Source organism: Mirounga leonina, unplaced genomic scaffold, assembly GCF_011800145.1.
Source record: "Mirounga leonina isolate KUSES-001 unplaced genomic scaffold, KU_Mleo_1.0 Mir_104, whole genome shotgun sequence".
NCBI classification, from domain to species: Eukaryota; Metazoa; Chordata; class Mammalia; order Carnivora; family Phocidae; genus Mirounga; species Mirounga leonina.
Genome location: NW_023270231.1, coordinates 1,143,294 through 1,164,865, shown reverse-complemented (window position 1 = coordinate 1,164,865; position 21,572 = coordinate 1,143,294). Strand labels below are relative to the sequence as shown.

The 21,572-nt window shown below is 47.1% G+C and overlaps 1 long non-coding RNA gene across 2 annotated transcripts in view; it reads right to left on the bottom strand.

Moving 5' to 3' along the window:
* Nucleotides 1–19,985, bottom strand: part of LOC118015859 — a 37,349-nt gene extending 17,364 nt beyond the window's left edge. The window contains exons 1-3 of one of the 2 annotated variants that reach the window (XR_004680713.1): nucleotides 19,930–19,985; nucleotides 15,732–15,800; nucleotides 4,247–4,310 (exon numbers count right to left, since the gene is read on the bottom strand). This is a non-coding gene — a long non-coding RNA (uncharacterized LOC118015859). Of the gene's footprint in view, nucleotides 1–3,563; nucleotides 4,311–15,731; nucleotides 15,801–19,929 lie in introns of those variants that run through there. The other variant, XR_004680712.1, reaches the window with a different exon arrangement.
* Nucleotides 19,986–21,572: the final 1,587 nt, after the last annotated feature.

Below are 21,572 nucleotides of genomic sequence, written 5' to 3'. Positions count from 1 at the left end.
AACACCCACCACTCCTAGTGTCACTTACATGGCCATACATCACGCACAGCCACGTGGTCAGGACGTGGAGATGCCGGAGACGTGTTGTTTCTCTCCCAAACGGCACAGAAAGCCACTTAGAAAGTTATTTCAGAGTGTTCACTATCCCAGGTTACAGCTAAACCCCAGACAAGTGTTATAACTTACTTAAGGTCACAGAGTTCAAGCGCTAGGACCAGGGCCCAGGTCTCTGCAGACCTGTGGGGCTGGGCCAGCAACATAAATGAGAGAGTGCAGGGTAGATAGTAGGGAGTGATGGGAACTGTGGCAAACTAGGTCACGTGTTCTGTTGCAAGGCAGCAGTTGATTATCAATTTAAGTTGATGGTTGGCATGGGAAGGTGTGGACCTAGAGGGCCCCATTCTCCTGATTTTTAAAGAGAAGTTTGAATCGAGATTTTTTATATTAAACAGCTCCATTTTCAAATGTTGGCATCTAAATTTTAAGAGGTTAAAACAAAACACTGTGTAGACCAAACAAATTGGATCTGGGGACTTTCGTATTTGGCCTGATTTGCAACTTCTGGTGGAACAGGTGAGAGCTAAGCCTCTTGATTCAGCTGTACAAAGACCCGAGTCATGGTTCGGCCATTTGTCAGCTGAGCAATCTTACTCAAGATCTGTAGCCTCTCTGAGCCCTGCAGCTTTCATATGTAAAATGGGAATACTAAAATGGACTGCTGTACGGATTAAGTGAGATCATGAATTTTAAACAATTAGCACAATCATTCGATCATAGTAGGTGCTCAATAGATGTAGCTCCTCCACCAAAGTGCCTCTAAGCTTCACAGTGACCAGATGAATACCCAATCCCCAAGGCACCCCAGTCCATCCACCTCAAGCTTATTTTTCTGCATGGTCTCGGTGCTCAGTGTCCATGGAACTCTAACGTAGATACGCAAGGCCCTCAAACATGCTCACACATACCCTGCATACACCCTCGGGAGGATTTAGAGATGGCAAGTTTGGTTACCAAGGAAAGATGTTTAGGAGACTTCCCTGGGGTGCAGCCACAACCTTCTAGTGTTGTTTAGAAGAGAGGACTGCACAGTGCAGGGCGTTGGCCAACATGACCTGTTGGGGGCCTTCACAGCATTAGAATTTTTCAACTTGAATTTTGTTAGCTCATGTGCACAAATACGCATGCACATACATGCTCTCACACACCATCTGCCCAGAGCCTGGGCAAGAGGGGCTGCCTTTCCCGTTCCTGGGAAACTTCTATTCTAGCTCTCACTCCACTCATTCTCCTGCAGCCTCACTGGGAAGGGAGGTACCATCAAGACCCTGAACCAGCATTCCCTGAGACTGATTTGCTCATCAGGGAGCTGTGGGAAAAGGGACAGGGCAAAGAAGCTCAGATGACTGAATAGAAGGACCTTGGTACCTTATCTGGGCCCCTGAAGCAAAAAGTGACAACAGCCCCCTGGACTCAGGGGAATGGACTGGTTCCAAAGACCTGCTCATCCAATGTCTCCAGGAGTCTCCTGCCACCCCCAGATGATGGCAGGGCTGTGAGGGGCTCCATTTCATGGATGGGGAGACAGACTCAAATGTTTTGCTCTGAATCAGTTTACCCAGTCCACTCTAAGGATCAGGAGTCCTCCCGATTTCGGACTCTCTAATGGAACAACTTTGTGGGTTCTGAGTCCTTGTCCTAAGCTGAACCTCAACTTAACACCACCACCACTACCACTTAGCCAGCCAACACTTTTGATATTCCTCTACTTCTACCTCAATTTAGAATTTAGAAGACACTGAGGCAGGAAAAATGACTTACACCCAAGGTCACCAGTAGGTCTTAAAGTCTGTATTTGAACTCGAGATTGACTCCAAAGTGCACGTTCCAACCACATATTACACCGCCTCATGCATTAGGGCCACATTCCCAGCCTGGGGTTCAGTTCCAGGAGTCAATACCATGACTCAGTGAGCTGTTTTCCCCTGCTTTGTGTTTATATGAGTCTGTATTTCAAAAAAGTCCCAATAAATGGTATTGTAAAAAAGTAAAAGAACTTAACAAGCAACAACAATCCCATCATAATTGGAATAATTCTTTATCGTGGAGGTCACATTTTATAAAACATCCATTACTCTATTTTGTCAATTCTAAAATGCATGTCTATGGGTTTTTTGTTTTCAATCTTTGAATTTGGGAAGCATTTTAAAATCTGTGGGCTCTGAGCTTCCAGGATATACACAATTTTATTTGGTCCTAAGAATAATCCTGGTAGGCAAGCATTGCAAAGATTACAATCCCCACTTTACAGCTGGGAAAACTGAGGTTCAAAGAGGTTAGGCAACTTGCCTGAGGTTACAAAGCCAGTCAATGCAGATTAGCCCTGTGTCCTGATTCTCAGCACAAGTTGGGTCCACCATAAGCTCCTGGACTCCAGATACTGTGCTCACACCTATCTGTTTACATCACCCCACTGGCCAACCGCTAGCAGAGGACTGAAGGACACCTCAGCTCTCCCATCCAGGGTTTTCCAACCTCAGGCAGAGGGGTATGAACCCAGTGTAGGGTCCCCTAGGAGCAGTCCGGCCCCAAATAGGAAATTTTCAGGCCACAGGATCCCACTTTCAAGAACACATCCCATATATTGTAGAGACCAAAGCCGGGTTGGGGTGTAAGGCAGTATTTCTGCCTGGTGCCCTTATAAACCACGCAAGCTAGATCTAGGGGCTCTCACCTAGGATCCCCATTCTCTGAAAATTGCCCTATTTCTCATATTTCAAAAGGCCAAATGAAAAGCCAATATTGACTCTAGATAAGCTCACACAGGCAGACTAAAACACCACATTTCTTTGCTTTTGGTTTAACTTACATCAGCTCAATGGTATCACCGCGGTTTGTTCCTGCTGACCAGGAAACACTGATTGGCTAGTATAGGGTCCCAATTAACAAAGAAGGGGAAAAACAATTAATGATATTATGTAACAGGTACAGCTTGGCAGACAAAAGTCTTTCAAAACAAGGGGTATGACAGGGGAAAATAAGAAAAGGAGAAAGCTGACATGAAAATTAGAGCTCCTCATTCTCCCAGATGGAGCACCTGAGGCTCAGAAAGCTGGAGTGACTCGCTCAAGGTCACACAGCAGGGCTGGAACCAGCACCCAAGGTTTCTGCCCTTCTGGAGAAGCATCTTCCCACCAGACCCTGCTGGGCTGAGGTTCAAGAAGCCCAGATTGTCAGGACTCACCAGGGTTGCTGCAGGGGGTCAGGACAGGGAAATGGCTTCTCCTTCACACCTGTGGGCTCCTTCCTGGTGGGCAGTTGCCAAAGCCACGCTGTCTTTCCTCCCTCTGCCAGGGCAGCGAGGCATGGGAGCCTCCTGGAAAGCCAGCTCTGGGCAAGGTGAAGGAGGCCTCTCTGAAGAAAGCACCCTCCAGGACATCAGATGACCAGATCCTGGGGTCCCGGGGTGGTCACGGAGGGCTGCATTACAAGCTGCCTCTGGCCCCCACCGGGGAGCTCTCCAGGTGGTATGGCTGGTTTTCCTGCTAGGGACTGGGTGCCTTTAAGAGAATGACTGCAGTTCATTGGCTGAGCAAGGCTCGCCCTACCTCTTTACCTGAGCAGGTGAGAGAAGCAAGGCTAGGGGAGGGCTGGGGACTCAGGTGAGAAAACAAACCATGGCAACCAGCTGGCTCTCCCTTCCTCCACAGACAGCCCTTCCTCCCTGGGCTTCCTTCCTCATCCCTGCCCCAACCACAGGACCAGCTGGAGGTAAAGAAAGGGCAAACATTCTGCAAAGTGCCTAGTGCCATTCAGTTCTCAAAGCTTCACTATCTCACAGTAACCCTAGACCAGAGTTATTTGTATGTCTTCTCTGTCGATGGAGAAACTGTCCTTGGAGATATGAAATGGCTTGTCCAGCTCACGCAGCTCTTAGAAAGAAGGCTGATGGAGTAGGAGGGTGTGAGGACCCAAACCTGAGTCTCCTGCTTTTGACTTTCCATACACTGCTCCTGGACCACACCACCTCCCTCTTGGTGAGGCCTCTGGCAAGCCACTCACTGCCTCAGTTTCCACATCTGTAAGATGGTACAGTCATGCTTGTATGTGAGTCTCCACTCAATTTATTGAGTGTATCATAGACGTAGAGCTAAAAAGGACTTGGGGGATTATCTAGCTCATCCATTCACGTGGGAGGCATACCTTCATTCTGCAGGCATTGTTCTTCAGCAATTATTATGTGCCATACCTGTTTGAAGTCCTAGGGCTACATCAGTGAACAGGAAAGTCAAGGACCTTATTGAGTTTGCATTCTAGAGAGAGGAAAGATAGACATAAACAAGTAAACAGGTTAGATAGGTTAAAGTACCATGAAGAAATAAAATAGGCTGATATGATAAAGTAATGGAGGGGCTATTTTAGATTATGTAGTCATAATGATATTATGTAACAGGTACAGCTTGGCAGACAAAAGTCTTTCAAAACAAGGGGTATGACAGGGGAAAATAAGAAAAGGAGAAAGCTGACATGAAAATTAGAGCTCCTCATTCTCCCAGATGGAGCACCTGAGGCTCAGAAAGCTGGAGTGACTCGCTCAAGGTCACACAGCAGGGCTGGAACCAGCACCCAAGGTTTCTGCCCTTCTGGAGAAGCATCTTCCCACCAGACCCTGCTGGGCTGAGGTTCAAGAAGCCCAGACTGAATAATAACAAGGTACCAGTCATTAAAAGAGCTGGAGCAAGAGTGTTCCAGACACTGGGAACTGCAAGTGCAAAGGCCCTGAGGCAGGTGTATTTGGAGGCTCATTCATTATGGAGGGAAACTGAAGTCTGGAGTTCATCAGCACACTTGAGTTACCAATAAAGCAATCATTCCACGAGCCTACACTGCTTTTACCTCATGTTTCTTCCACTCTGTAGACATGTGTAAATTCCCAAAGGGCAAGGGCTATAATTTCAGTAGTTTCCTACATTGAGGAATCAAATCCTGACCAACAACATAGGACTAAAAATCACAGCAGCAATGCAAACTGCCATATGGTGACACGGGGTCAGCACAGACCCTTCCTGTTCAATTCCTTTCCATTTTTGTTTTCAGAATTTTTTACTCTGATTTTTAAAAAGGGCTGCCTGTTTTCAGCCATCATGTTGTTGGTGGGAACACTGGGATTGTTATTCTGAAACTGTCGGATGGGTAGTGTGGGGTAAAGCAAGTGAGTTTCCTGTTGGTGGTGTTGAGAACCAGGACTTTTGGTGTGAGAGAAAGGAGAGGCAAATGAAAGACAAAAGGGCTGAAGTAAAAATTTTACAATCCTGGATTTCAATCAGAAGTCCCAGTGTGAATTTTTGATGTAGCCGATCTGAAAACAAGCACCAGGTTTCCTCTTGTTGTCAGGTCTGGAAACAACAACCAACACTTGAGTGAGCACCTTTAGTCCCAGATTGTGGTCCCTAAATACAATTTTCTGTAAAGGAACCCAGGCTCCTCCAAAAAACAAATAGCTGATTCCAGCTTTGGGGCAGAAAATGTACAACACATACCTAGACTTTTAATGCCACAAATCAAGGAAACTAGAGTTGTGGCAAAGGGACTCGGGAGACAACCGGAAGAGACTCCCATTTGCCAAAGTCCAGACAATTTCAGCATTGGTAAGGAAAAGAACTGCAATGAGTAGAAAACATTGAATATATTTCAATCCATGAGTTCATAATGATATTTTAAAAATAAACAAGAAACCTCAGTGATCATCTCTGAAAGATATTAGGAAATCAACTCACTGCATTTTGAAACCTGGTAAATAAAGGGAGACAATTAAGCATTTATTCTGTCTTTTCTGTAAGAACTGTGCCTCAGGCAACCAAAGAGTAGATGAGAGGAAGGTGCTTTTTCTGTAAGCATTCCCACAAATTAACTGAAACAGGAATGAAGAAGGATTAATTTAGAATATCACCATTTTGCAACTCCTTATGAATTAGCTGATCTGATAATCCTACAAAAAGAGAAACGAGTAGATGTAATGGGCCTCTAGGTGGAATTAACCACCACCTCCTTTGAAGAAATCATGCCCCAAGAATCAAGCAGGGGTCTGATCAAGCCTTTGGAGGAGGTGTGGGCCACCTTTGTCTCAGTGGGCCAGGTAATTTAACCTTACAGGCTACAGTGTCTGGTCTCTGTGGCACCTACTTTGCTGTTGCAGCACAAAATGCAGCTGTGGACAATAGTAAACAAATGGGCGGAGCTGTGTTCCAACAAAATCCCGTTTCCAAAAAAGGGTAGTTGCTAGATTTGGCCCATGGACCATAGTTTGCCAGCTCCTGCTCTTAGCCCCACTACCGGTTTATAGGAAATAAGGGACTGAGGAATACATGAAATGACACCGTGGGGACACAACACGCAAAAGCCGAACTGGGGGAAAGCCTAACAGGAAAATCAGCCTGATTTCTTTAACAAATGAATGTCAAGATATTAAAAATAGAGAGAGAGGGGCGCCTGGGTGGCTCAGTTGTTAAGCGTCTACCTTTGGCTCAGGTCATGATCCCAGGGTCCTGGGATGGAGCCCCGCATCGGCGGGAAGCCTGCTTCTCCCTCTCCCACTCCCCCTGCTTGTGTTCCCTCTCTCGCGGTGTCTCTCTCTGTCAAATAAATAAATAAATTATTAAAAATAAATAAATAAATAAAAATAGAGAGAGAGAGGGGTACCTCTAGATTAAAAGAAACTTAAGAAATATTAGCCAATCACATTGTATGGACTTTGACTCTTAATTCAAGCAATTATTTTTAAAAATATGGGATGATTGGATAAATGTGGACACTGACCTGAATATTTGATAATATAGAGGAATTATTGTTGACATTTGGAAATGTTTGATGATACACTGTGGTTATGGTTAAAAGGGGGAGTCCCAGGGTGTGTGGGCAGCTCAGTCATTAAGCATCTGCCTTCCGCTCGGGTCATGATCCCGGGGTCCTGGGATTGAGCCCCGCTTTGGACTCCCTGCTGAGTGGGAAGCCTGCTTCTCCCTCTCCCACTCCCCCTGCTTGTGTTCCCTCTCTCACTGTGTCTCTTTCTGTCAAATAAATAAAATAAAATCTTTAAAAAAGAAATTTAAAAAATAAAAAAATTAAAGGGGGAGTCCTCATCTTTTAGAGATATTTGCTGAAACATTTAGAGATGAAATGGAATGATTACTCGGATTTGGTTAAAAAGAATGGGTGGTGAAATTTTTTTTTAAGATTTTATTTATTTATTTGACGGAGAGAGATAGCGAAAGCAGGAACACAAGCAGGGGGAGTAGAAGAGGGAGAAGCAGGCCTACAGATCAGCAGGGAGCCCGATGTGGGGCTCGATCCCAGGACCCATGGATCATGACCTGAGCCGAAGGCAGACACTTAATGACTAAGCCACTCAGGCACCCCTGGGTGGTGAAATCTAAAGGAAACAAAATTAGAAAGGGGTTGGACGGTGAGTAACAGGTAGATAGAAATTCATTACCCTATTCCTCTGTTATTTTGTAAATACTTGAAAAATTCTGCAATGAAAAGTTAAAATACATTTATAACATTTCACACTCAACCAATTGACAAAATTTTTTAAATCTGACAAACTCGAAGTTTGGAAAGAATACAGGGAAAAGGTAGCTCTCACAGTTGGTGGGAATGTAAATTCCTACAATTTTTGAGAGTGATTTGTTTGTGTATACCCCATGATCCAAAAATTCCCCATCCAGATCTATACTCAAGAGAAACTTTAGTCCATTAAGAGACATATAGAAGCATTTTTAAAATAGGAAAAATGGAAAACAACCAAAATGGATAATTTCTGGCATCTTTGGACCACAAGAGGTAAGGGGAGGCTAAGATATATAGAGAAATGGCAAGTTCATGCGGACAGAGGAGCCAGGTCCCCATTAGGATAGACTTGGCTCAACATATGTCAACTTGGTACCCACTCCCAGCCAAGCCCTTTTCTGAGTGCTAGGAATACAGAGGTGATGTCCCTCAAGGGCTTTAAAGTCTAGATATCAGAGCTAGAGAGGGGTTGACCCTGACATATCATTGAGCCCAACCTACCCATTTTACAGATGCAGAGAAAGAGGCCCAGAGAAGTTAAATGACTTGCCAAGGCACACGGTTGGTCTGTGGAGGAACCAGAAATTGAAAGAGGTCTCTGATGCTCAGCAGAATCAGATCTTGGAGCCATACATTCTTAAGCTGAATCCTGGCTCTGTAACTTACTAGCTGTGACCTTGGCCAAGTTATTCTCTTTTCTCAGAAGTATAGTAATACTTACTTCATAGGCCTGATATGAAGATTAAATGAAATGATATACATAAAGCACTTGACTCTGGGACTGTAAAGGAGTCAGACCTCAGTGGGTAGGTTATTTACTTTTATTATTATCGATAGAAGGAAAGGCATTGGCAAAAGGACAAAATGCTACATTCTATGTTGCTCTCAAATGGTAAAATCTGTGTGGCTCTTGCGCCACCCCCCTGAGCCCCAGCTCCTTGTAAAATGAGGATACTAGTAGAACCTACATTATGGGGGCGCCTGGTGTCTCAGTCGTTTGTGTCCAACCCTTGGTTTTGGCTCAGGTCATGATCTCAGGGTCATGAGATCGAGCCCCACGTTGGGCTCTGCACTCAGGGCAGAGTCTGCTTGAGATTCTTACCCCTCCCTCACCTACCCCCTTTGCTTCTCCCCCCTGCTCGCCCTCTCTCTCTCTCTCAAATAAGTAAATAAAATCTTAAAAAAAAAAAAAAAAAAGAACCTACGTCATGGGGTTGTTGTCAGGATTAGATGAACTAATGCCTAGCATATAGTAAGCCCTCAATATAAGGGAGCAATGCTGCTGATGATGAAAGACATCTATCCCAGGGTGTCAGGCTCAGGAGACACAAAAAAGAATCAACTGCATTTCCTGCCCTCAGAGTGCTTCAGTCCAGTGGGGGATATAGTCAGAGGCCACTCCCTCCTTTCCATTTCTCCCCATGCTGTCACATTTCAGGCCTGGATCAGGGCCAGGCGGCCAAGTGATTCTGACTATTTTATCCTGCTGGGAAGCTGGCTCTAAAAATGACCAGGCCAGACCTGCTAGGTCTGAACACACACACACACACACACACACACACACACACACACGCTCACCTCTGCTGGTGAGAACCGCATTCCCAGCTCTGCAGAATCCCTGACTGCCTCAGGCTGCTGGAGCCAAAGCATCACATGCTCTGAATAATCAAGCCATCCAGAAAGTTCCCTGTGGTGAGCTGGGCACCACACTCTGGTCTGCACCCTTGGGGCCAGGCAGCCAGAAATATCACAAAAAGCCTGCCCTCTCAGCTGAGCTCCTGTCCCCAGCTTGCTGGAGCCACAGGGCACAGGCAGTTTAAAAACCCAGCTCCCTCCCTTTCCTGATGCCTTCTCCTCTCCATGAAACCATGTGTATTTCTCACCCAAGACCTATTTTTGCAGAGCCCAACAAAACATTCTCAGTTGGCTCAGTGACCATGGTCCCAATTTCTCTGACCTTAGAGAGTAAAAACCACTGAGGGTCAGAGAAAGACACAGTGGGAGGTGAATGGAACCGGTTAAATACACTCGGTTCTGTGGAAGCAGGAGTGAAGGTGTTCTCTCAAGCGGATGTCAAAGCAGTCACCTTGCAGCTGCTCCCCGGCTGCAGGCTGGAGACACACAGCCTCTCCGATGCTGTGTGTGTTGTGCACAGTGATGGGGGCCATGCCTGGTTCCCCGTTCTGCCCAGCACTCAGCACCAAACACAGCGCCACAATGAACGCTCCATCATGGCAATCCTAACAGCCTGAACTGCTCCCGCTCAGTGCTTGCCATGCTTGTAATTAAATAACTGCATGTGAAATTATTTGTTTAATGCGTGCCTCTCTGACAAGACTGTCAGCAACCTGGGGGGAGAGACTGCCCCCGGTGTTGTTCATGATTGCATCCCCGGTGCTTAGAATGGGATCTGGCATGTACCTGGCACTCAATAAATGTTTGTTGAATGAACAGATGAGCACAGATGGCAAAGATGGCCAATGGGTCAGCCCACCTGCCAATCTTGAAAGCCTACACTGCTCTAGATCCTGAGCACACTACCAGGCCAAAGGAAGCTGCCCTTAGGCCCTTCACTTCAGATGCAGACAGTGTTATGGGAAAGGGTGGGGGGAGGGGTTTGTTAATACCTAAGAGTCTGCCTCCTAGAAAGTCTACCCATTGACAAAAGAGACTAAATGGAGTGGGAAGCAGGCTTGTCTGCTGGTTAACTAGGGCCTTCTCTTTGCCTCTAGTTGTTGATTTGGGACAGTTGGTCTGGGAGTAGATGGATGATTTCAGCCTGGAGTTCATGGAATGGACTTTATAGAACTGTTACAGTACACAAGGAGTAAATTGATGTGTACATATTTACTACAGGACCTGACAGTGCACCAGTGCTCAGGAATGCTCTGTCGGGCGCCTGGGTGGCTCAGTTGGTTAAGCGACTGCTTTCGGCTCAGGTCATGATCCTGGAGTCCCTGGATCGAGTCCCGCATGGGGCTCCCTGCTCGGCAGGGAGTCTGCTTCTCCCTCTGACCCTCCCCCCTCTCATGCTCTCTCTATCTCATTCTCTCTCTCAAATAAATAAATAAAATCTTAAAAAAAAAAAAAAAAAAAGGAATGCTCTGTCGAATTACTGTGGTTTCTATCAATCCTCTGCCCTCCAAGGCTGCCCAGGGGCGAGACACCTTGGATGGAGACCTTCAGGGCGCAAGTCCAGCGCTAGGTGCCCGGCTTCCCCAAGGCATCTCCTGGGGCCAGCCTGGCCAGACCACAGGCAAGAGGAAGTGAACCATCTAAGTGGCAGAAACACAACTCAAACTGACTTAGGTTAAAGTTGGCCCACACATCCCTTAAGTTCAGACAGCAGACTTGCTTTGTGCACAACCGGATCCAGGAGCTCAAACACTATCAGGATGTCTCCTCCTTGACTCCATCACCCTATTCTGTCTTCTGTGTGAGCGCCAGTCTCAGGGAGGCTCAAGTCCCCATGGCGGCTTCCATGCTACCTCACGCTCCCACAGAAAAGAGAAAGGGCCCCTTCCCCAGAGTTCCGGTCAAACCCCCAGAACTGAGTCTCATTGGCTGTAATTGAGTCACATGACCTCTCCAAAGCAATCACTGTGGCCAGGGTTTGCAAGGCTCTGATTGGCGGAACGGAGTCACATGCCCACCTCTGGGCTACCCGCTGGAGTCCCGCTCTGCAGACGGGGAGGGGAGGGTCCTCAAGCCGCACAGAGTTGATGTTGCCAGAGAAGGGAGAATGTTGCTGGGGCAGCAAAATAAATATGCACTGCAGATTGCAAACCTCTCTTCAGGTCAGATGACAAGAGCAATGTTACAGTGAGGCCAATGTTACAGTGAGGCCAAACAAACGTCAATTCTGTCAGACAAATAAAGTGATAGGACCTGGAAGGATTCCCAGAGGGCAATGGGGCATTAGTCAGCCATGTGCCCAAAACCTTGTTTTATCGGGCCCATATCAGGGTGTCTCCAGCACTAAAATAAGGGAGGCCCCCAACACTTAGTAAGCTAGAAAAATAATACTCGAATGCAATATTCTAAAAACCAAAATTAATGCAAAAAATCCACGACAAAATTAGGGGCTTAGATGAAAGTTTGCCATGATCATTTTTCATTCTGGAAATTCCTAAGCATAAGTTTACTGATGAATCATGCACTACAGCAATAGCACAGTCTTCATTCATTCGACAAATGTTTAATGAGTATTTATTATAAATCTGGCACCATGAGAGAAATACAGTTGATCTGGTTCCTACCCCTGGGGAGTTCATAATCTGTAATCTGAATGGCAAGACCCACTGGTATACATCACCTCTATATATTGTGATTCATGTTTTAATGAAGGCCCAAAAACTTGCTGTGGGAGCCCACGAAAAGCATTTAAATTTTTTTTTTTATTTATTTTTTTATTCATGAGAGACAGAGCGAGAGAGAAAGGCAGAGGGAGAAGCAGGCTCCCAAGGAGCAGGGAGCCCGATGCGGGACTCGATTCCAGGACCCTGAGATCATGACCTGAGCCGAAGGCAGACGCTTAACCATCTGAGCCACCCAGGCGCCCTAAGAAAAGCATTTAAAAAACGTTTTTATAAAATAAAATAAGTCCTGGGGATATACCGTACAGCATGGTGACTGTAGTTACAGTACTGTATGTTTGAAAGTTGCTAAGAAAGTTAAAAGTTCTCATCACAAGAAAAAAAATTGTAACTGTGTTGGTGATGAATGGTAATTAGACTTATTGTGGTGATCATTTTGCAATATATGCATAGATCAAATTATTGGTTGTACACCTGAAACCAATATAATGTTATCTGTCAATTACATCTCAATGAAGAATCTTTTTATTATGAAAATGTTGAAGCATACAGAAAAGTAGAAAGGACTGTAAACTGAATACCTACATATAGATCACACAGATTCAACAATTGTAAACATTTTACCATATTTACTTCATCTCACTATATGTTAAATTTGTGGCTAAAACATTGGAAAGTTAATTACAGATATTCCAGCACTTGAGCCCTAAACACTTCAGCATGCATTTCCCACCCCCCAAAAATAAGAGTTCTCCTCCATAACCACAATACACTTACCTCAACTCACAAAATTAACAATCATTTCCTACATCATCTGATACCCAGTTCATAGATTTCCCCCATTGTCCAAAAACATGGTCTCAATAGCTTAAAAAAAAAAAAAGAACCAAGATACAATCAAGAATCATATCTTATATTTAGTTGTTAAGACTCTTTGATCTCTTGGGGCGCCTGGGTGGCTCAGTTGGTTAAGCGACTGCCTTCGGCTCAGGTCATGATCCTGGAGTCCCTGGATCGAGTCCCGCATCGGGCTCCCTGCTCGGCAGGGAGCCTGCTTCTGCCTCTGACCCTCCCCCCTCTCATGTGCTCTCTCTCTCTCATTCTCTCTGTCTCAAATAAATTAAAAAAAAAAAAAAATCTTAAAAAAAAAAAGACTCTTCGATCTCTTTAAATCTAGAAACTCCTCTCCCATTGCTTTTGCTTTTGTTTTGTTTTCAGGACACTGACTTTTAAGAGATCATGCCTGTTGTCTTATAAACTGTCCCACCTTCTGGATTTGTCTGGCTGCTTTCCTGGGTGTTATTCCGTGTGTTCCTCTACCCCTGAAATTCCTATAAACTGAAGCTAGCTTTAAAGACCTGATTAGATTTAGGCTCAACATTTTTGGCAAAAGCCAAAACAGATGGAGCTGTGGAGTCTACTGCATCCTATTAGAAGGCACAGAAAGCTGGTTGTCCCATCATTGGCAATGCTGTGTGGTCCCTGGGTTAAGGTGGTAACAGACAGAGGAGAAAGGAACTGGGAAGGATGGTAAAGTCTTCACAGTGACATTTGGACATTTGGACTCTTTAAAGAGTGTGTAGGAGCCTATTGGGTGGAGAAAAAGGAAGAGGAAGGGTTTTCCAGGCATAGATGGAGATACAGTGTTGGGAAAGAGCATGACCAGCTTTAGGAAGTCGGAGGTGGTAGCTGAATGTGGTTGAGAATTGTTATAATGACACCAAGCACTTAAGGCGAGTTTATTGTGTTCCAGGAACTATGCTAAGTGACTCATTTAATTCTTCACACAGTCCTATGGAATGGGTGCTACCACCCCCATTTTAAGGGTGTGGAGTCAAGGTTGAGTGGTATGTGGTAACTTGTCAAAGGTTACATAGCTAGAAACAGGCAGACTCAGGATTTGAATCTGGCTGCCTGACTGCTGAGCCTCTGCGTTTAAGAATCACCAAGCTCGGGGCGCCTGGGTGGCTCAGTCGCTAAGCATCTGCCTTCGGCTCAGGTCATGATCCCAGGGTCCTGGGATCGAGTCCCACATCAGGCTCCCTGCTCAGCAGGAAGCCTGCTTCTCCCTCTCCCACTCCCCCTGCTTGTGTTCCTGCTCTCGCTATATCTCTCTCTGTCAAATAAATAAATAAAATCTTAAAAAAAAAAAAAAGAATCACCAAGCTCTATGTTAAGGTGACAGGGCAAAGGAGTTGGGGAGGCAGGTTGGGGGCAGGTGGAGACAGGCCTTCTCAGTCATTCTGAGTTTGGACGTTACTCCAGCGGCAGTGGGGAGCAAGTGAAGGTTTCCTGGTCTGGGCGGCAGGGCTGCCTGGGAACGTGCACCAGGGAACTCAGGCCTGTGAAGGATGAGTGGACAGCCACTGGGGTGAGCTCTTAGGGGGCAAGCCAGGCATTCCTTCAGGCCAGCAGGACCTGGCAAGCAGAGATGGAGGGAGGAATTCAAGTGCTTCCCAGGCTTGTGAGCTGACCCTTACTCCCCCAGGCATGGGGGTGGGGGAAGGATTTAGGGGCGGGGTGGGCTGGGAGCAGGGCAGACACTGGGTTGGCCCCGCACTCTGGGCCCCCAGAGCCCTGCAGGCCGCTGGGGATCCACCGCATCATCCCAGAGACCCAGCAACCTGTGGGCCACATCCCAGTGAGACGTGAGCAGCAAGACCGGCCGGAAGGACTAGCCTTAACCTCCAAGAACCAGAGAGGGGAAGCGACTGGCCCAAGATCACACAGTCAGATCTCGGCAGAGACAGGACTAGTTGTGTCGTGTCTCTTAATTCCAAATCTGCTACTCTTTAAGGATGGAGTCTATTTCAAAATCAAAGAGGGACCAAGACACAACCGCTTTGGACTAGCCACCGGGTTGCCCAATACTCTGGGGAATACTTCGTTTTTTAATCTATATTTTCCCACTTTGGGAATCCTCTCTGAGGGATAGGGTATCCTCCCCGGTTGGTTCTTGTCGCACAGCCTCTCAGCCATTGGGTTATCCCCTATCCCCACCCCCCACCCCAGTCTGGGGTAGAGAGTCCCCGCTTCCTGGGCCCTTGCAGTCCATCCTTCAGCCTAGGCAGGGAAGGTGCACAGATGGAGTCACAGGAACTGCTTTCAGGCCAAGCTGCCTGGTTCAAATCTCTGCCCTCACTCACCAGCTCTGCAGCCTTGAGCTGGTCACGTCCCCTTTCTGTGCTTCTGTTTTTTCATTTTTATTTATTTTTTTTTTAAAGTTTTTATTTATTTATTTGACAGAAAGAGAGATAGGGAGAGCAGGAACAGAAGCAGGGGGAGTGGGAGAGGGAGAAGCAGGCTCCCCGCTGAGCAGGGAGCCCGATGCAGGGCTCAATCCCAGGACCCTGGGATCATGACCTGAGCTGAAGAGAGATGCTTAACAACTGAACCACCCAGGCGCCCCTGTTTTTTCATTTTTAAATTGGTGAAAATAACAGTGCTTCATAGGGTTCGGGATGAGGATTAAATAACATAAGTAGTATTTAAGGACCTAGTAAGGCACTTGCCACATGATAAAGGCTGGTTATTATTATTAACCTGGGAGTCAGGAGGCTTGGGTGTCTGCCACTAATTTACCTATGAATTGGACAAACCTTCCAGATCTGGAATAAAACCTCCCTCCTTCACAAAGTGCACCCAGATTAACTGCACTCAATTTAAAGCCTTCCTTGATTTCCAGTATTTAAAGCACAGCTTATGTGATCTAAACTAAGATTGGGGTGGGGAAGGGCATCCTGTGTCCCCCCCCACCCCGCCCCACAGCACTAACTTAGACTCAGAAGGCCTGGGGCTTGCAGTTCAGGCACACCGCCACCCCCACCGCTCCCCGCCCCAGCTACTCACTTGGGTAAATCACTTCATCTCTGTGATTCAGTATCCTCTGTCAAATGGGGGTAATAATCCCTCTTTTATCTGTTTTGAAAGATGAAAAATGCAGATTCCTGACTACTTTGAGAATGGAAGGAAACAAACATACGAAGTGTTTTTTCAAAGCATATTTAATAACCTGGAAAAGTGATGCCAACATATAACGTTTACTTCCCTATTGTGAATTTCTTGTTTAAGGATTTTGCAGAAAGATGCATTAATATATTCTCATGGTAACACATTCATGGTATAATGTTCATCAGAAAAGGGCAGTCAATTGTATATGAAATACGACCCTTACTTCATTTTTAAGGAGTATAAATACACTGAAAACAAAAATAAATAAAGGTAAGGAAATCCACCAACGTGTTACCTCTGGGTGGTAGGATTACTGATAACTATTGTCTTCCTCTCTATTTTTCTCTATTTCCCTTTTTCTAACAAGTATACTATTTTTATAAACAGAAGACAATGACACTGATTTTTAAAGAAAAATGATGTGTTTGAAAATATTCAAGGCTAAGCCGAAGCAAGTTAGAGGTCACCTGTGTGTGAGTAATCAAAAACCTTTAAGATGAAAATTCTGCCTTTAGGGAGCACCCTGTCCCCTAGCCCTGGGTAAGTCCATGTTTTTATTTTCTTTGAAAGCCCCACGCAGAGCTCCCCACTCCTTCGGCTTCCAGAATTTCCCTAGCTTCCTTGGCCCAGAGTTCCTGCTTCTGAAGTCAGGCTTGGCCAGGGAAGCTGTGGGCTGTGCCCTGGGCAGCTGGAGAAGACCCCCAAATCCCTGCAGTTACCAGCTTACTACTTAGTGAGCTGAGGAGGCCTGTTATTTACCAGTCTAAAAAAACCCACTGGGGCACTGGTGCTCCCTCACTCTGGGTTATTATGCCTCTTCTGCATGTTCTTTACAGGCCTCAAGGACCTTCTTGGGAGTCCCCCACAGCTTTACCATGATTTACAATAAAGGTTTGCAGCTCACAATCCTTCAGTGGCTCCTCATTTCCTTCAGGGTGGGTATCTGCCAATTTCCTTAGTCTGGCATTTAAGTGCCTGTACCTTCTGAACCAACTTCTCTCGCATCTCCCATGGGTGCATCAAATGGTCTGCTAGCCAGCTGCACGGCAGGCCAGGAAGGAACAGCAAGGAGCAAGGAGAGCCGGGTGTACGAACGCAGCTGAGAAAGTAGTCTGAGCAAGCACAGACATTCTAAAGGGCCTGTCACTTCTCAGGGCCAGGCAATTATTCCTTGGTGGTATCTTCCAATTTCTTTTAGAGAAAATCCGGAACTCTGGATCTTTATGTGAAATCTCCTGATTTTTTTTTTTTTTAATATTGGCAGCTAATTCGCAAGACACATTTGGCCAGTCGGCTGATTGTAATTTGTGACTTCTCATAGGAACACATTGAACTTTTCTCCCTCTGTACCTTTGCTTTTGCTCTTTCCACTGCCAAGAACACCCTCCCACTCATCTGGGTCTGGTGAACTCCACCTATTCTGTCAGACCCAGCTGAACACCACCTCTTCCGCGAGCATCCCTGGATGACCTTGGCTGGAAGTGACCTCTCCCTCCTTGGGGCTGCACCAGGCTCCATGCCTGCCCATCTCATGCCACAGCTAATTTCAATGAGTCCCATCTCCCCTGGTAGACAGTGAGCTCCTGGAATATTCAACAAGTATTTAAGAAGGACCTGCTTTGTTGCAGGCATCAAGCTAAGAATGCGGCCTAGAACAAGATGGATAGACTTTGCCTTGATGGAACAGAGAGTCTACTGCAGGGGACAGAGCTTAAATAAATCATTCCCAAGATACCTAATTCCAATTGCGATGAGTTTTACGGAGTTAAGAAAGTTTATAAAAGGAGCTTAATCCAGGCAGGAGGATTAAGCAGGTCACAAGGCAGCTTGGGGGAAGCATTAGCCCTCCGGGCTGCCACATAAGGTTGCACAGTCTGTATACCGCACAAAGGTAACCAGCTGAGAAGGCAGACGAGAGCTGAAGCCCAGTTCCTGCTTGCTTGCCCAAGCTGTGCCCTTTTCTATTTTGCAGAAAGGCAGGGGCAGTGTTTAGTTTCTCTGACCACCCCCCCACAATCTCCCTCTCAAAAGCTGCTCTAAATGTAGGCTCTAAGTAAGAATGGTGACCTCCCTATATATACACGCAGCCTCAAGAGATGTCCCCGCTTTCCCTTTCTACCAGAATATACTCCCTAAATCCTTACTTGAGAGATTCTGGGGATCAAGGTGGGCATCTCTGAGAAAGTGATATAGGAGCTAGAGACTGAAGGATAAGGGGCCAGGCAGATAGAAGTATGAAGAACAACAGCATGTACGAGGCCTCTGAGGAGAGAAAGTACCATGGCTGAAGGACCCGTAAGGGGCTAGCGCGGCTGAAGCGTGGACAAAATGGGGAAGAGCAGCAAGGGGTGGGCCGGGTAGTGACCATGCCATGCAAGGCCTGGAAGGCCATATTAGGGGGTTTGATTCTTATCCTGAAATGTCTTCTATATCCCCCTCCCTAACCAGGTTGCTGATGGGTGTCACTGCTTATGGGCAGGCCCACAGAGCACACGGTAACAGAAACTACCTTTACAGAGCACCCACCACAAGCCACACACTGTGCTGGGGCCACACATCTAGTTCATTCTTCCTTTCCCATCCTCCTAAGGGAGTAAGTGTCCTTTGATTCCAACTGAACAGATGAGAAAATTGAGGCACACAGAAGATGAGTGGCCTGCCCAATGTTACCTGGCTACTCAGGGGTGGGCAGGGACTCACGCCCAGGTCTGTGGGATTCTGAGCCCCTCCTTTTGGTTGCCATGTAACAATGACCCTTAGGAATGAACTAGAAGGCACAAGGAGTCCAGAGCCTTGCCACTCAGAGTGGGGTCTGGGGGCCTGCGGTATTGGTATCACCTGGAAACTTGTCAGAAATACAGGCTTTCAAGTTCCATCCCAGTCCTACTGACTTCGAATCTGCACTTTACCAGATTCATCATGTACACATCACAGGCTGAGAAGCACCAGAGAATAATCCAAGCAATAACTGCTTTTGCAACCCCTTACACAACAGTCTTGTTGTGTCTCACGGGCCAAGTCTCCAGGGACTTGAAAACAGCTTATTCTAACCAAATTTGCCAGAATTGTTAGCTCCTCCATCCATCCACCTGCCCCAGTTTTGCCTTCTGTTGTGACCCCAAGAGAAAGACCCAGAATGTACCATCAACTCCAGGGAGGCGCTGGAGGCACTCTGCTTCTGCTCAATTTCTTAGTATGATCTGCTCTCATCCAGGAATAAATGTAAAGCTATTTGACCCTTCTCCTGGTTAATTACTGCTCCAAGTCATCTCCCATTTGGGGCGCACTCTGACCCCCAGATCATGTTCTGGGACCCACCTTTCTCAAGACAATTCCCTTTCTTAGTCCGCATACCAAAGGAGGCAAGATGGTTTGCTGGAAAAGATGAGTGGGTGAGAAAAGGCTGGCTTCTCTTTCAGCGTTAAGGCCACATGTTCTGTGACTCTAGGAAACTCCCACCTCCACTTCCCCACTGACATCTGAGAAATGGGTACGATGGACAGGACTAGTAATCACTAGATCAAGGGCTTGGCAGGTAGCCTCAAGGAAGTTCAGTGGCCTAGGTGAAAAAGGAAGGTGTCGTGGGGACTGTGGCGAAAGAGAAAGATGTACTGCCCTAAAAAAGGCGGCCGCACTCAGCATTAGGCTATTGTTGTCCTGGGAAATATGGGTCCGGTGTGGCCATGTCATTCTAATTTTTCAAGGGTTGGGAATCTGATGTTCCCCCTACGGAATATCATATGGTGTTTAAATACCGGTATCTGCTTAAACTTAAACAACACTCCGTGGGTCAAACACAAACCAGGGGCAGGGAAGATCTGCCCGTGGGCCGCCAGCTGCCTGGCCTGGATGCCATCCTAATGGTGTAAGTTTATGACTCCATCCTACGTGCCGCTCTTTCAGAATGCCGAAAAGCGGCCGCTGCAAGGGCGGCGGAATCTGCGCCCGCCGGGGCCGCCCGACCCTCCCCGCCGCGGCCCCGGCGCCCATCGGTGCCCCCTCCCAGGCCTCTGCCGCAGAGGGCCGTGCGCAGGCACGCAGCCCCGTCCGTGGTGGCGGCGACCGGCGCACGTCGCTTTCTTCGCACCCTCCCTACCTGCTCGCCCGCCGTGCCCGCCGCGCCGCAGCGGTGACTCAGCCTCTGGCGTCCCGGGCGCGGCGGGGGGAGGGGCGAGGGCGGGGAGGGGAGGGGAGGGAGGAGGAAGGAGGGAAGACGGGAAAGGGAGGGGGCCGAGAAGTGGCCGCGGAGGGAGGAGAGAAGAGGAGAGGGAGGGCTGGAGAGGAGGGAGGGCGGAGAGGAGGGGCCTGAGGGGGGAGGGGTTCGGGAGGGAGGAGGAAGGAGGGGAGGGGCTCGGGGGAGGCCGAAGCCCCGCCCCCTGCCCCTGGGGACCTCCCGAGGTCCGGCTGGCTGGGTGCGGGAAGCCGGGTGGAGAAGAGCGGAGCGGCGCGGCTGAAGCGGAGAAGGGAGGGTCGTATGCTCCCCGCAGCTGATCCCCGCTCCCGGATGAGCGTGTGGACGCGCGCTTCCTAGCTACACCGACAGGCCCACCCTTCCCTTGTTGGACTAGCGGAAGGGAATGCACCTTTAGCCGTGGACTTTTAGTGAGCACCTCCCGGTGGGGGGCTTGGGTCCCGGGCGGAGACCGAGACGAAGGAGCCTGAGCCCTGCGTCCGGGGCAGGGGGGGGAGGGGGGGCTTGCGGGCGGGCTAGAGATAGCCCGCACCTCCTATCCTACAAGTGCAAGTTTGAGGGGAGAAATGATGTGCTGGTGCATTTTGCTGGGCTTACACAAATAGCTGTAACACAAGGTTGACTTTGGAAGGTGCCCCAAAGAAGTTTCCTTAGCAACTTTTTGATAATATAAATGAATCTATGAATGAACGAAATGTGCAATGGGAGCATATATGTGTGTATATGAGGGCACAGTTTTTTTTTTTTAATGTCTTTTTGTACGTGTGTTCATATATGTTTGGGAGGATGTATAGGAGTGTGTGTGTATGTGTCTTGAATGATGTGTCTATGTATGCTTATACATGTAAGCATATTGATAGCTGTGTATGAATTTGTGTGCCTATAATGTGTCTCTGTGGATATGCACAGGTGTTTATGTGCCTCAATGTTAAACGTGTGTGTACGTATGAGATCTACGAGCATGCCTGAGTTTGTATGTAAGTATGCATACGTACGTGAATTTGTAGGTTTGTGTATGTGACTACATGTCCTTGGGTATGTATTGCTTTTATGTGCCAATGTTATATATGTGTGTGTGTATGGGGGACTGCGTGTGTCTTGGTGAGATTGTGTTATGCGTGTGTGTGTGTGTGTGTGTAGGAGAATACATTTGTGAGCCGGTGACCAGTGCATGTGTGTGTCTGTATGTATAAGTGAGAACATATGTGTTTTTCAGAGTCTGAATGGATACAACTGTGTATGTGTCTTGATGTATCTCTGTAGTCATTCTGCTGATTCAGCCTGAGATAAGGACATGTGCTTCTTTCCAGTTTTATTGAAAAATAACATACATCATTGTCTGTTTCAGGTGTACAGCATGATTTACGTCTATTGTGAAATAATTACCACAATAGGTTCAGCCAACATCTATCTTCTTATATAGATACAAGATACAACAAAGAGAAAGAAGAAAAAAGGGGAAAAAATTCTCCTTGTGATGAGAACTCTTAGGATTTACTCTTAACAACTTTCCGACGTATCCTACAGGAGTGTTAGCTGTAGTCATC